The sequence below is a fragment of the Erinaceus europaeus genome, chromosome 8 (genome assembly GCF_950295315.1).
Source record: "Erinaceus europaeus chromosome 8, mEriEur2.1, whole genome shotgun sequence".
Taxonomy (NCBI): domain Eukaryota; kingdom Metazoa; phylum Chordata; class Mammalia; order Eulipotyphla; family Erinaceidae; genus Erinaceus; species Erinaceus europaeus.
Genome location: NC_080169.1, coordinates 29,474,701 through 29,488,249, shown reverse-complemented (window position 1 = coordinate 29,488,249; position 13,549 = coordinate 29,474,701). Strand labels below are relative to the sequence as shown.

Sequence of the window (13,549 nt, the reverse complement as noted above, 5' to 3'; positions counted from 1 at the left end):
TTATAATTTGCCCTCTATTGAAGCTCTTTGACAGCCCTTTGGTCATCTTTATGAGCATACTTGGTAGCCGCCAGGAGGGTAAAAGCATGTGAAACGAGGTCTTAGGTATCCCAAACATCTCCAATACCCAAAGGGGTGCCAAGTGTGCCATTATACACCGTCTAGCCCCATTCAAACCTCTCAGAGCTGAAAGAAGGGGGAAAAATAAGTAATGAACTGACCCACGGAAATGTGAGAAAGTTTTCTTTTTTAAAAAAATTTTTATTTATAAAAGAGATATTGACAAGACCATAGGATAAGAGGGCACAACTCCACACAATTCTCACCACCAGAACTCTATATCCAGTCCCCTCCCTTGATAGATTTCCCATTCTTTATCCCTCTGGGAGTATGGACCCAGGATCATTATGGGGCGCAGAAGGTGGGAGGTCTGGCTTCTGTAATTGTTTCCCCACTGAACATGGGCATTGACAGGTCAATCCATACTCCCAGCCTCTCTGTCTCGCTTTCCATAGAGGGGAAGAGATCTGGGGAGGTGGGGCTCCAGGACACATGGTGAGGTTGTCTGCCCAGCAAAGTCAGGTTGGCATCATGATAGCATCTGGAACCGGGTGGCTAAAAAAGAGTTAAGATATAAAGGAGAACAAATTGTGGACTAATCATGAACCTAAAGGTTGGAATATTGCAGATGAAGATTTAGGGTCTCTGTTTTAGAAAAAGCTAGTAGGTCTATTTTATATTTCAAAGGATGCATAAACCTACTAGTTTTTGCCCGCAATTGACATATAATATGCAGGTGACCTAAGTTACTGTCTGGGAGGATGGTGTTATAGTTGGAAAAAGGACCAGAAAGCTGGATCAGAGAAGAGAGTAGCTCGCAAATATGGGGAAAATATATAAATATTGTTAACTGTAAACTCCATCAATTTGATCTGGGGCCCATATTCAGCACAGGAGCCTATGTAACCTCTGCATCCTTGTAGGTCTGAACTCATATTCTGTGGTCACAGCTAGGAACATTCCAGGCTGAACCAATTTCAGGAACATTCCAGGCTGAATCAATTTCAGGACCCCTTATCCTCAGGTGATAGGCAGAGTATGATATCCAACCTCCCTTCGGAGAATAGAACACTACCCACCCTTGTTGATATGTATTAAGGGCAGACTAAAGAACCGTCACAAGGCTAGAAACAGACTTCCCATATGACCAAGTAATTTCTCTCTCAGGGATATATCCTAAGAGCTCCATCACATCAAACCAAAAAGATATGTGTACACCTATGTTCATAGCAGTACAATTTATAATAGCTAAAACCTGGAAGCAAACAAGGTGCTCAACAACAGTTGGATGGCTGAGAAAGCTGTGGTATACACAATGGAATACTATGCAGCTAATAAGAACAATGAACCCATCTTCTCTGACCCATCTTGGATGGAGCTAGAAGGAATTATGTTAAGTGAACTAAGTCAGAAAGACAAAGACAAGTATGGGATGATCCTACTCATAAACAGAAGTTGAGAAAGAAGAACAGAAAGAGAAACTCAAAGCAAAATCTAACTGAGTTTGGAGTATGGCACCAAAGTAAAAATCTCTGGGTGGAGGGTAAGGGTAGATGTTCATCTTCACTTGGGGTGGGAGGAGTCGAGGTATAAGTCACAGACCTTTGGTGGTGGGAATGCTGTTAATTTACACTCATATTAACTTACAGTCTCACAAATCACTATTCAATTTATATGAGAGGGGGAAAAATAGATTTAATGTCTCAAACTTCTTGATGTATAGACCATAGCTCTGAGTGTACATTCCTTAAATCTAAGCACTTAAAGCTTCGAATTGGCAATCAGATTGAATTTTAACAGTAGGTTCAAATTGTTAATACATTTCTAATAATGACTTGTTCTTTGAAATATTGACTCTCCTAAAAGCTTAGACCAGGGGGAACAGAAGCAACTGGCTGTATTCCTTTTTAAGATACAGCTATATGTAAACAGAATAAAGGGACATAAATTGTGTGATACAGCAAATTCTAAGAATGGGATTTCAAAATTAACCCAATTGCCAAATAACTTGGTTATAGCAATAACTATTTTTTATCTTCATAAACCCTAAGACATCAGGACCCTTCCCTTTCTCTATAAAGCCCATATTTCTTCCAGTCCTGGAACCTCTAGGGTGAGGCTCACTTTCCTGCATACTTCTCCCAATTCATACCAACTGATACTGCATCTGCTGATCCCAACCCAATCAATGCAACCAGAACCACTTTGGCATGTCTCACTTCAGACTGCAGACATGGAATATCAGCCCTTCAGCTTCATTACACTGGTGAGACCTTTCCTAGCTCATAGGACTCCTTAATTCCATTTTGGGTGGTTCACTTCTCATCAAACCTCAAAACCTAGATACAGACCAGGGCCCATGAGATAGGGCATATGTACATCTATCCATAAGTTGGGGGAAAACATACCTTAAAGTAAAAGAGCACAGTAGTTTGCAGTGAGTCAATAAATGTAGCAAGCAAGCAGAAAGACCTAAAAAGCCAACATAAAATACCTAACCAAATAGTTTCTACTTAGACTCAGATACCCTCCTCACCTATCTCCTATTGCACGTTGCTCAATCACTCCAAAGCTAACCATGTCAGACAAAGTAATGACTACACAAGCTGAATAAGGGCAAGAGACTGGCATACTTTAATGATGACTCCTTAGTCACTACCAGGCCACCCCATCACCCATGGCCCTAGTCAGGGCGTTGTGGGATTCCCACACAGATATGATGGGCCTAGCCTCTATCTCACCACAATTACTGGTCATCTCCATCAGGAACAACATAATGAACCCCTCTGTGGGCCCCTATAGGAGAAAGTTTTCTTAAGCTATTCTGTTTGGGTGTTTGTGTGGGTGGGTGTTTCGGGGCAGATTTCCACAGTTCAAGGCTAACTGAAATGGTAATTATAGATATTTTAGGATCCATTGACTTACTCTAATGGAACTAAGAAGAGTGTAGGGAGAAAAAGGATAAGTCAAAGGCCATGTAATGTACAACTGAGAACAGAACTAATTAGCCAGCAGCATCAAAGGCAGCTTTCAACAAGTGCTGCAACTCCCGCAATCCCAGGCAGTTGTGGCTGAGAGCCAAACCCAACACCTGGCTGCCAGGGTTGCAAAACAATAGCAACAAATAAATACACCAAACCCACCAGGTGTTTCAAACTATGTTTCCTAGTTCCCACAGCAGCAGCAATGGTGTCAGTCGAGGATTTGTTAGAAATGCAAATCCTCAGACTCCTACTGAATCAGACAGACACTCCAGAATGGAAGCTAGAGCTCATTTCATCATGGCCCCAGATGATTTTGAGAACCACTATATAATGAGTGCCCACAGGGCTACTGCCCAGAAGTTTCAAAGTCTCTTCAGAACCCATTCTCCTACCAGAATGTGCCTCCAAGTCTACAAGGAGGGTTAAGGTCTCTATGTAACCCAAGTGAAAAGAATTAGGCCTGCTCTGATCTCATTGATCTGTGCGGCAGGAGTCGGAGATAATGTATAAGAATCTGGGTGACTGGGGGTTGGGTGGTGGGTTGGGTGGTAGCGCAGCGGGTTAAGTGTACGTGGCGCTAAGCACAAGGACCAGCTTAAGGATCCTGGTTCAAGCCCCCAGCTCTCCACCTGCAGGGGAGTCACTTCACAGATGGTGAAGCAGGTCTGCAGGTGTCTGTCTTTCTCCCTGTCTTCCCCTCCTCTCTCCATTTCTCTCTGTCCTATCCAACAACAACAATAATAACAATAAAACAATAAGGGCAACAAAAGGGAAAAAGACTATTAAAAAAAATATATATATATATATATATATTTAAAAAAAGAGTCTGGGTGATGAACATTCACCCATGCAAAAAAAGCAGGGCTATGTTGGAGCTGGGATGATCTTGAGGACCAATTGTAATGTTTTTGAGAATTGTCCAGGATCCTTCTAAAAGCTTAATCACAAAAACTTATAGTCAGATAAATTAAAATGAAAGGTAATACTGGAACAGAACAAGAAGGAGGCAAAATTTCTTTCTTTTTTTTTTTCCCTCTAGGATTATTGCTGGGGCTCAGTGCCAGCAGTATGAATCCATGGCTCCTGGAGGCCATTTTTTTTTTCCATTTTATTGGATGGGACAGAGAGAAGTTGAGAGAGGAGAGAGATATAGAGAGGGAGAGAGAACGATTGACACCTGCAGACATGCTTCGCCACTTGTGCAGCATCCCCCACCAATGCCCCTACAGGTGGGGAGCAGCAGCTTAGTACTATGTGAGCTTAACCAGGTGTGTCACCATTCAGCCCTGGTGGTAAAAACATTCTTAGGGAAGAACTGGAGATAACTGTCCATCAATTGGAGCTGTCCACATCTCTTTGGAAAGCAGGAAAATAGAGTCCACCTGAAGATTAGGACCTAAGTCAGCAGCCCCATTCTCATAAGAGGATTTAAAACCAGGAGTCGGGCAGTAGCGCAGTGGGTTAAGCGCATCTCACATGGCGCCAAGTGCAAGGACCTGCATAAGGATCCCAGTTTGAGCCCCCGGCTTCCCAGCTGCAGGGGAGTTGCTTCACAAGCAGTGAAGCCGGTCTGCAGGTGTCTTTCTCTCCCCCTCTCTGTCTTCCCCTCCTCTATCCATTTCTCTCTGTCCTATCCAACAACAACAATAATAATAATAAACAACAAAGGCAACAAAAGGGAAAATAAATAAATAAATAAATTTTAAAAATTAAAAAAAAAAGAGGATTTAAAACCAGCTCCAAGGCAGTGGGGGTGGAATGATTAGAGAAATGTGAGACCTCCTTTCTCATGTTGTACATGTCAATAAACCATTTTTTAAATTTTTCTTTGCACAGAAAAATGGGAACAGATTTATTTTCCATGTTGAGCAGGCAAACTCATGGTGTATTTTCAATGCATACAAAAATAAACAACAACAACAAAAGAAAAACACTTAGCACTCATACATGGTTAGTTTCACCATATGTTACCATTATCTCTGTTTTGTTGTTGTTGTTTGTTTGTTTTTTTAATAGCCACCAGGATTCAGTGCCTACACAATGAATCCTCTACACATTTGAAATGCCACAGGACTCTGGGCTCCCTGCATCTCAGTCCCAACTCTGTGTTCAGTCATGTTTTGGAGCATAAAGTGAATCTCACTTTATATGACTTTCATCTGAATGATGATAATATTTACAGCTTGGAAATCAGATCAGTCACTACTGTAAGTCAGGACTTTCTCTCACTCTCTGTCATCTCTATTGATTTACCAGCATAACACTGACCATAAGATTTACTTAGACTGTATAGGCTTATTTTCACAGTTCTATCATCTGAGATGCAGGATGTGAAATACTAGTCCCAAAGCTTTGGAGAGACATTAAGTTGAAACTTGAATTCCATGGTAGCTGTGGTATGATTTATACTACTGTTGTGTGACAACTATCATGTAACTTATTCCAACATGAAGACTTCAAATCTCATCTGCTATATTCTTATTTAGGTTCCTGATTACTAAATAATTTGTTCTGCTTTATATCTTAATGCTTTACAGTCACCAAATTGCAGATGCTACCATGATGCTGACCTGACTTCCCTGGGAAAATGACCTCACTAATGAGTGCTAGAACCCCACCTCTCCAGTGCCCTACCCCAATAGGAAAAAACAGAAGCAGGCTGGGAGTATGGATCATCATATCAATACCGGTGTCCAGCAGAGAAGCAGTTACAGAAACCAGACCTTTCACCTTCTAAATCCCATAATCTTTGGTCCATACTCCCAGAGGGATAAAGAATAGGGAAGCTTCCAATGGAGGGGTTGGAATTCAGAACTCTGGTGGTAGCAACTGTATGGAATTGTACCCCTCTTACCCCACAATCTTGTTGATCATTATTAAATTGCTAATAAAAATGCAAAACACAATACACCTAAAAAATAAATAAAAGAGGAAAAGTTAAAGAATACTTACCAACTAATGGTGGTAACATTAAAATCCACCTTAACTTATTCTGGTGGTGTTTTTGCTTTGCTTGTTTGTTTTTGTATATCTGAAACTGAGTTTCTGTTAGTTGGCATACTAAAAGAGCAAAATGCTTTCCTAATGTTTAGATTTGCTAAGACTAAGACTATTGACCTGTAAGAGGCCTTGTGTCTATTATTGGAAAACAGTGTTTGTTCTCTGGTAAACTATGTTTGCATAAGTGACTGAAATGCTTATCAACCTGAGACACTGAACCATGACCTCATGGGCCTTGTAATAATAAACAAATGCACATGAAAACTGTACAGTTTCTCTTGGAGTTAAGAATGCATCTTTATTTTGGCTTTCTCCTTTCACTGGCTTGTGTAAATAAAACAATCCTCAAGTGGTGTTAATATCAGATTCATTATCTAAAACATAATTCAAAATAAGTTATCTGTGCATGGAAGGCTTGCTACAGGCATCAGGCCTAAAAAATATTAAACAAATTTTAAACAAATTCCCAGATGAATCTTGGTGGGACAGACTTGAAGACTACTCTTAGAGAAGGAAATAGCTCTCTAGATAATGATATAGAAAGTCATACCCGAAGGCATAACATATTAAAAGAATAAACACAAGACTGGTCCCACTTGCTTGCTTGCTTATGTAAGTGAGTAGGCACACTCAAGGTTTGAGATAAGGTTGAAAGAAGATTGGGTATGTTGCCTCTGGACAGTGGAAAAGGTTGGGAGATTCACTAGCACTTCTCTCTCTCTCTCTCTTTCTCTCCCTCTTTCTCTCTCTCATTGCCATCAGGGTTACCTCTGGGGCTCAGTGTTTATGCCAGGAATCCAAGACTTCCCAGGACCATTTTCATGGTTTGTTTGTTTCTATTTCTATTTCACAGAATAGAACAGAGAAAATTTGAGAGGGGAAGAGAAAGACAGAAACCTGCAGCCCTGTTTTGCTACTCATGAAGCTTCCCCCCCCCCACAGGTGGGGAACAGGGACTCAAACTTGGGTCCTTGTGCATGGTAACGTGTGCTTAGCCAGGTGCAAAACCACCTATTCCCCCTCCCCCCATTATACAGTCTTGTACAGCTTCAGTTTCTGAAGTAAAATGTATTAGGTTACTGAATTTAAATAATAATTTCTAAAAACCAAAATTAATAGAAGAGCTTATTGGATCTGGCACAAGGCCAAAGGCTAAATTAAATGCACTGTCTTGTGCAGCCTGGGGCTAAACAGGGCATCCCAGGCTTAAACTATGCTTGATAGTCAGGGAGAGGGGGTTGTTTGTTTTTGGTTTTGTTATTGCTTTGGCTTTTGTTCCTGTGCAACTTTGGCAGAACCTTCCTATGGCAGAGGTCTTTCTCATCCTGAGAGAGTGGATGCAGTGGTGGAGGGGAGGGGTGGTGGTGAAGGAACAGGAAGAGGTATGGAGTTGACTCTCCAGTCTCCTGGACCCAGAATCAACAAACCTACTTTGGAGGGTGGCAAAGTCAAAGCAAAACCTACTAGTTGCTGCTCCCTAACTCTGGCAAAGGTGAGGGGTGCTAGGAGGGAACTCCAGGGAGAGAAGTTTTCTTGCAGTGAATCGCTGTACTACTTACTAGAGCTTAGGCACCAAAGTGGGAGGCAAGAGGAGAACAAACTGCAAGTTCAGCACCCCCTCATATCCCCAAATCCCACCACCCTGTTGCCACAATGCAAGTTCTAGTAGGTGCAAGTGAGTTGAGTGCTACAGTTAAGGAAAATGGCAGTGACACTGAGGGTCAGCCTTAGTAGCTTGAAGTGTTTCAGGAATGGAGGTGGCAGCTTTGGCCAGAGGAAGGAGAAGTTGCTCAGTTGGCTGTGTAAAAGAAAAAGAACTGGGAGCTGGGCGGTCACACAGTGGGTTAAGCACAGGTGGCGCAAAGCGCCAAGGACTGGAGGAAGGATCCCAGTTCAAGCCCCCGGGCTCCCCACCTGCAGGGGAGTCGCTTCACAAGTGGTGAAGCAGGTCTGTAGGTGTTTATCTTTCTCCCTCACTGTCTTCCCCTCCTCTCTCCATTTCTCTCTGTCCTATCCAACAACATTAATAACTACAACAATAAAACAACAAGAGCAACAAAAGGGAATAAATAAAGAAAAAAGAAAAAGAACCAAGTGCTAGAGTCTAACACTCACACATGGCTGAGGGAGGGCTCACTGGAAGGAGCTCAGACCCCTTGGCTGGATTTCAGATTCCTGGCTGATGTGTGTGTGTGTGTGTGGGGGGGGGGGGTCTTCCTAACCATTTGTTAGTTTGCAGGGGTCAGTACCTTTTCTTTTCTGGCTTCCACCTTTATCTTCTGCTCCTAGTTTTCTGTGTTCAGTATGTAGTTAATTTTGGTTACTTGTATAGAGTGGTTTAGCCACACAACAGTTAGAGCTTTAAAAGGTTGCATTATGCAGAAAGAGAGCTCCAGGAGCCCTTGTTATTGTTTCCACTCCCTCCCCAGTTTGCCCCAGGCAGTACCTCACCCCACCAGGCAGTTTCCTCTTTTCCAGAAAGGCACATAAATTAAACCAAATTTTTAAAAATCTGGCTTGGCTCACTTAGCATATTTTGAAACTTCAAGTATGTTGTATATGGCTTGTCTTCACACTTTTTCTGTCACTGGGCAGCTGTCTAAGCTTTGGAGACACCACAATTTGTTTATCCAGTTTTTGGATTTTATGAATGAAGTTACTATGAACACTATTGTTGAGGGACAAGGAGGGTTCAGTAGTAGCACCCAGAAAATAGGAGTGGTTACAGGTGTGGCTTGGAAAGGTGGAGGCCAAAGGTGGAGGGCAAAGGCGAAGGCCGTGCTTAGGTTTTAAAGCAAGACTCCTGGTCTTGTGCGCATGCATTCTCTTGGTCTGCTCTCGCTCTACCCAGACCACCGTGTAAGTGGGGACTTGGTCTTTTTTACTCTCTCTCTCTTTCTCTCATGCCCTAACATGTGAGTGTTCTCAATTTTCCTGAATAAAATTTAAAGTACCTGAATAATCATGCTCTCTCCTCAGCTCTTTGTTGAGATAACAACGTGTGATGAACTTCTTCATGTTGGGGGAACAAAAACCAGCCCTCTCCTTCCCCCCATAACACTATCATTATCTAATGTCTGCTAACTTTCCAGGAGGACTACAGCACTTTACACTCCTTGGATGTCTGAGAGTCCTAGTTTCCTCACATTCTCACAATCACTTTGAGTCATCAAATCACTTCTCTTCCTCCCTCTTCCTCCTTCCCTTCCCCTCCTCCACCTCTCTCTCCTTTTTTTTAAAATTTTTTTTTATTTTTTATTTTTTTATTTAAGAAAGGATTAACGAAAAAAACCATAAGGTAGGAGGGGTACAACTCCACACAATTCCCACCACCCAATCTCCTTAACCCACCCCTTCCCATGATAGCTTTCCCATTCTCTAGCCCTCTGGGAGCATGGACCCAGGGTCATTGAGGGTTGCCGAAGGTCTGGCTTCTGTAATTGCTTCCCCGCTGAACATGGGCGTTGACTGGTTGGTCCATACTCCCAGTCTGCCTCTCTCTTTCCCTAGTAAGGTGTGTCTCTGGGGAAGCTGAGCTCTAGGATATATTGGTGGGGTCTTCAATCCAGGGAAGCCTGGCCAGTATCCCGGTGGCATCTGGAACCTGGAGATTGAAAAGAGAGTTAACATACGAAGCCAAACAAATTGTTGAGCAATCATGGATCCCAAGCTTGGAATAGTGGAGAGGAAGTGTTAGGGAGGTACTCACTGCAAACTCTAGTGTACTTCTGCTTTCAGGTATATATTTTGCAGTAGTTTATGGATACGTGTGCACATAAGCTCTCTCTCACAGAAACTGGTGTATATCTAGGTTATGGGACTTTGTTAAAAGGTGAACCACCTGAGATGAAATTAGAGTGTACTATAAAAGGAAAGGTCTCACCCGAGTAATGAAGCTGAAAGGTTGTCATCCCACACGTGTCTCTGGACACAGTCTGAGGTGAAGCGTGTTGAGGTGGCAATCGTTGCATTGGTTAGGTTGTGATCGGTGGATGCAATATTATTTGGTATGGATTGGGAGACGCATACGGGAAAGTGGGCCCTATCCAAGGGTTCCAGGACTGGGGGAAGTAGGGGCTCTATAGTGGAGATGTGAGGTTCCAGCTGTCTTAGGGTTCAAAAAGACAATCAATAGTTAATGTTATCATCACATTATTTGGTAATTGGGTTAACTTTGAAAAGTCCTTTTGTTATGGTTTGCTGTACAGTATCCAGTATCTTGTATATAGCTGTGCTATTGGATGCTTCTAATCTACTGGTCTAGGCTTCTGAGAGAGTCCGCATATCAAATACACAGCCTATATATTAAAAAGATTCAGTTTGTGTTTTGAGAAACTTTGAGACATACAACTGATTTTCCCCCTCTCATATTAATTAACTACTGATTTATATGTCTACATTTTGCTAGGAGTGTACATAAACACCATTCCCACCACCAAAAGACTGTGACCCATCCCTCCCACCCACTCCCACCCCCCACTGTCCCAGGAAGCTGCATGTCTACCCCTCACCACAGGGTTTTTACTTTGGTGCCTCTCTCTCCTTTTTTAATTAATGCACAAGGGACCAGAAAATTAACCCAGGTCCTTGTGCATGTATCATACCAATGCTGAGTCACCAGTTTCCATTCTTCACATTTCTGGGAAGATAGACACCCTACCAGGTACTGGTCGAACTCTTATCACTAATGTTTTTTGTTTTTTTTTCCCACCAAGGTTATTATTTTTTCCTGTGATGATAGAGAATGAGAGACAAAGAGAGAAGGGACAAAGATACTGAGAGAGATAGAGCGAAGGAGAGACAGCTATACCACTGTTCCATCACTCATGAAGTTTCTCCCCTGAAGGCAGAGATCCCCTTGAACCCAGGTCTTTAAGAATGACAGTATGTATGTTCTACTGGCTTCTGATCTTGCACTTTAAAATTTATTTAACAACTGTATTAATGATCAAAATACATTATCAACTTAGGGAGGCAGTCAAATCAGATGAACTTAATAAAAAATTTAAAATATATTAGGTCAAATTGTAAGAATTTTTGCTTGGATGAAAAAATATGTGTGGTGCACTATATGTGGAATATGTAATGCATCACAAAATAATTTATTGAATAAATAGTTACGAATAAAGGAAATTATTGATTAAAAAGTTTTCCTTCTTTATCTTAGAGGTGGGGGAGGGCAGAGAGGAGAGACAGCACAGTATAATCCCCCCATCCGTAGAGCCTGCCAGATAGCATCTATGGTGCTCCCATATGAAGCAAAAGCTTGAACCTCAATAAGGTGATATTATATACTCCTATTAACTTATAATCTTATAAATCACTATTTAAACAGTATGTGAGGGGAAAATTAGATTGAAACTCTTAAACTTTTTTATGCATAGACCCCAGTTCTGAGTATATATTCCTTCAACCTACATACTTAAGGTTTCAAATTGGTAACCTGATTGAATTTTAACAGTGGGCTCAGATTTTTAATACATTTCTAATAACAACTGTTTAATTGAAATATTAAATCACCTATATTCTTAGACCAGGGAGTCCAGAAGCAACTGCTTGTGTCACTATGTAAGATACAGCTATATGTAGATAGCATAGTCCTAACTCTGACCCCATCTCCCCAGACAATAACTTTGGTCCACCAGCATGTTAGCGGTCATGCTCAGGCAAAAATTAGTCAAGTCATGAGCCCCTTATAATATACCTAAAATAGACTCTAGCTTTTTCTAAAATAGAGATCCCAAAACCTATCTGCTATATTCTTGCCTTTAGGTTCCTGATTATTTAACAATTTGTTCTGCTTTATATCTTAATGCTTTTTCAGCCACTAAGTTGCAGATGCTACCATGATGCCAACCTGACTTCCCTGGACAGAGGACCTCACCAATGTACCCTGGAACCCCACCTCTCCAGAGCCCTGTCCAATTAGGGAAAGACAGAAACAGGCTAGGAGTGTGGATCAATCAGCCAGTGCCCATATTGAATAAAAAGCAGAGAAGCAATTATAGAGGCCGGACATTCTACTTTCTGTACCCCATATTGACCCTGGGTCCATGCTCCCAGAGGAATAAAGAATAGGACAATTACCAGGGGAGGGGATGGGATACAGAACTCTAGTAGTAGGAATTGTATGGAATTGAACTGCTCTTATCCTATGGTCTTATTGATATTTTTTATTTTATAAATAAATAACAATAAAAATTAAAGTGTATTGAAGTTTAAAAAAAAAAAAGGTGTCAGCTGCATCTATGCTGCGTCATGAAGCTCGAGAATAAAATTTAGGATGTGATGAACTGGATCTGGGAAATCAAGAAAAACTAAATGTGAACTTTCTGTATTTAGCTACAGAGAGAGAGAGAGAGAGATTTTCTGATGCATCCCTTTTCTCTTGACTTAAAAAAAGGTCCCTAACAATATTTAAGTCATTGGGGAAAAAAAAGAACCTCAAAATTTTTCTGAGAAACCCCAAGAAAGCTTCAGGACACATTTTCCTATCACCTAGTCTGACCTCTCCAGACTTGGTCTCCCATATTCCAGTTATGTCAAAGGGCTTGTTCCTGTGGCCTCACCCAGCGCTGTTACCCTGAAAGTCTTTGTCCATTTGTCATGAGAAAGGAGCCCAGAAAAAGGTCCTAAGAAAGGATGAAATCAGACTTTTCCATCTCATCAATGTCTCATGTCCCTTATCTGCCTCCCATATCTACCCCACCCATTCATAGGGGCCTCCAAAGGCAAGTGAGTAATTCTGGCAACAACTTTTGTTAACTGTGCAATAAGATCCCCTCAATGATAAAAGCCAAGGTGCCCCTGAGAACCTTGCATGGTATTCAGGCTGGTTTGCCCTGAATTTAGGACTATCCAACCGGAGTCTTATTTCATCTTGTTCTGTTTCAGCTTATACCACTGAAGGACCTGCTGCTTTCATGTCATATTATTTTGCTAAGTTTATTTTACTGGTGCTTCCAAACAAGGAGGTGATAATAACTGATGAGACTCAAAACAACTTTTAAAGCTCATTGGTATTAGAGAACTGCAAGATTTACTTTTTCATCCTACACTTAATGATCACCTAATATTTGTTACTACACTTATGTGACATTATTTATTGAGTTTTTAGTTGAAATTTATAGCACTTTGATTGTGTGCTTTTAGCATAGTGAAATCTACACTACTTTTATTTCTATGCAAGTTTTAGAGTACTTTTATTATTAGTCATCTATAGTAATGAATAACTCTCCACTAGTAATTCACCGTGTTCCAAAGATATTTAATTATATAATCCACTACATATATATTATATTATCTATTACATATATGTAGTACATATTATATAATCCACTAGTTATCTCAAAACAATTTTATTATAAAAATGTCATAAGAACCAGTATTAATTATTGTTACTATATGGATATATCAAGATTATAAATGCTATGATAAAATATTTAGCTCCTACAGTATTTTTCCCTTGATGTCAGAAATATATATATATTTAAATTTTTAATATT

General features: G+C 40.9%; 1 long non-coding RNA gene across 1 annotated transcript in view; it reads right to left on the bottom strand.

Moving 5' to 3' along the window:
• Positions 1–423: 423 nt before the first annotated feature.
• Positions 424–13,549, bottom strand: part of LOC132539891 (uncharacterized) — a 144,517-nt gene continuing 131,391 nt past the window's right edge. Inside the window, exon 3 of the long non-coding RNA XR_009551177.1 lies at positions 424–615. This is a non-coding gene — a long non-coding RNA (uncharacterized LOC132539891). The remainder of the gene's footprint in view (positions 616–13,549) is intronic.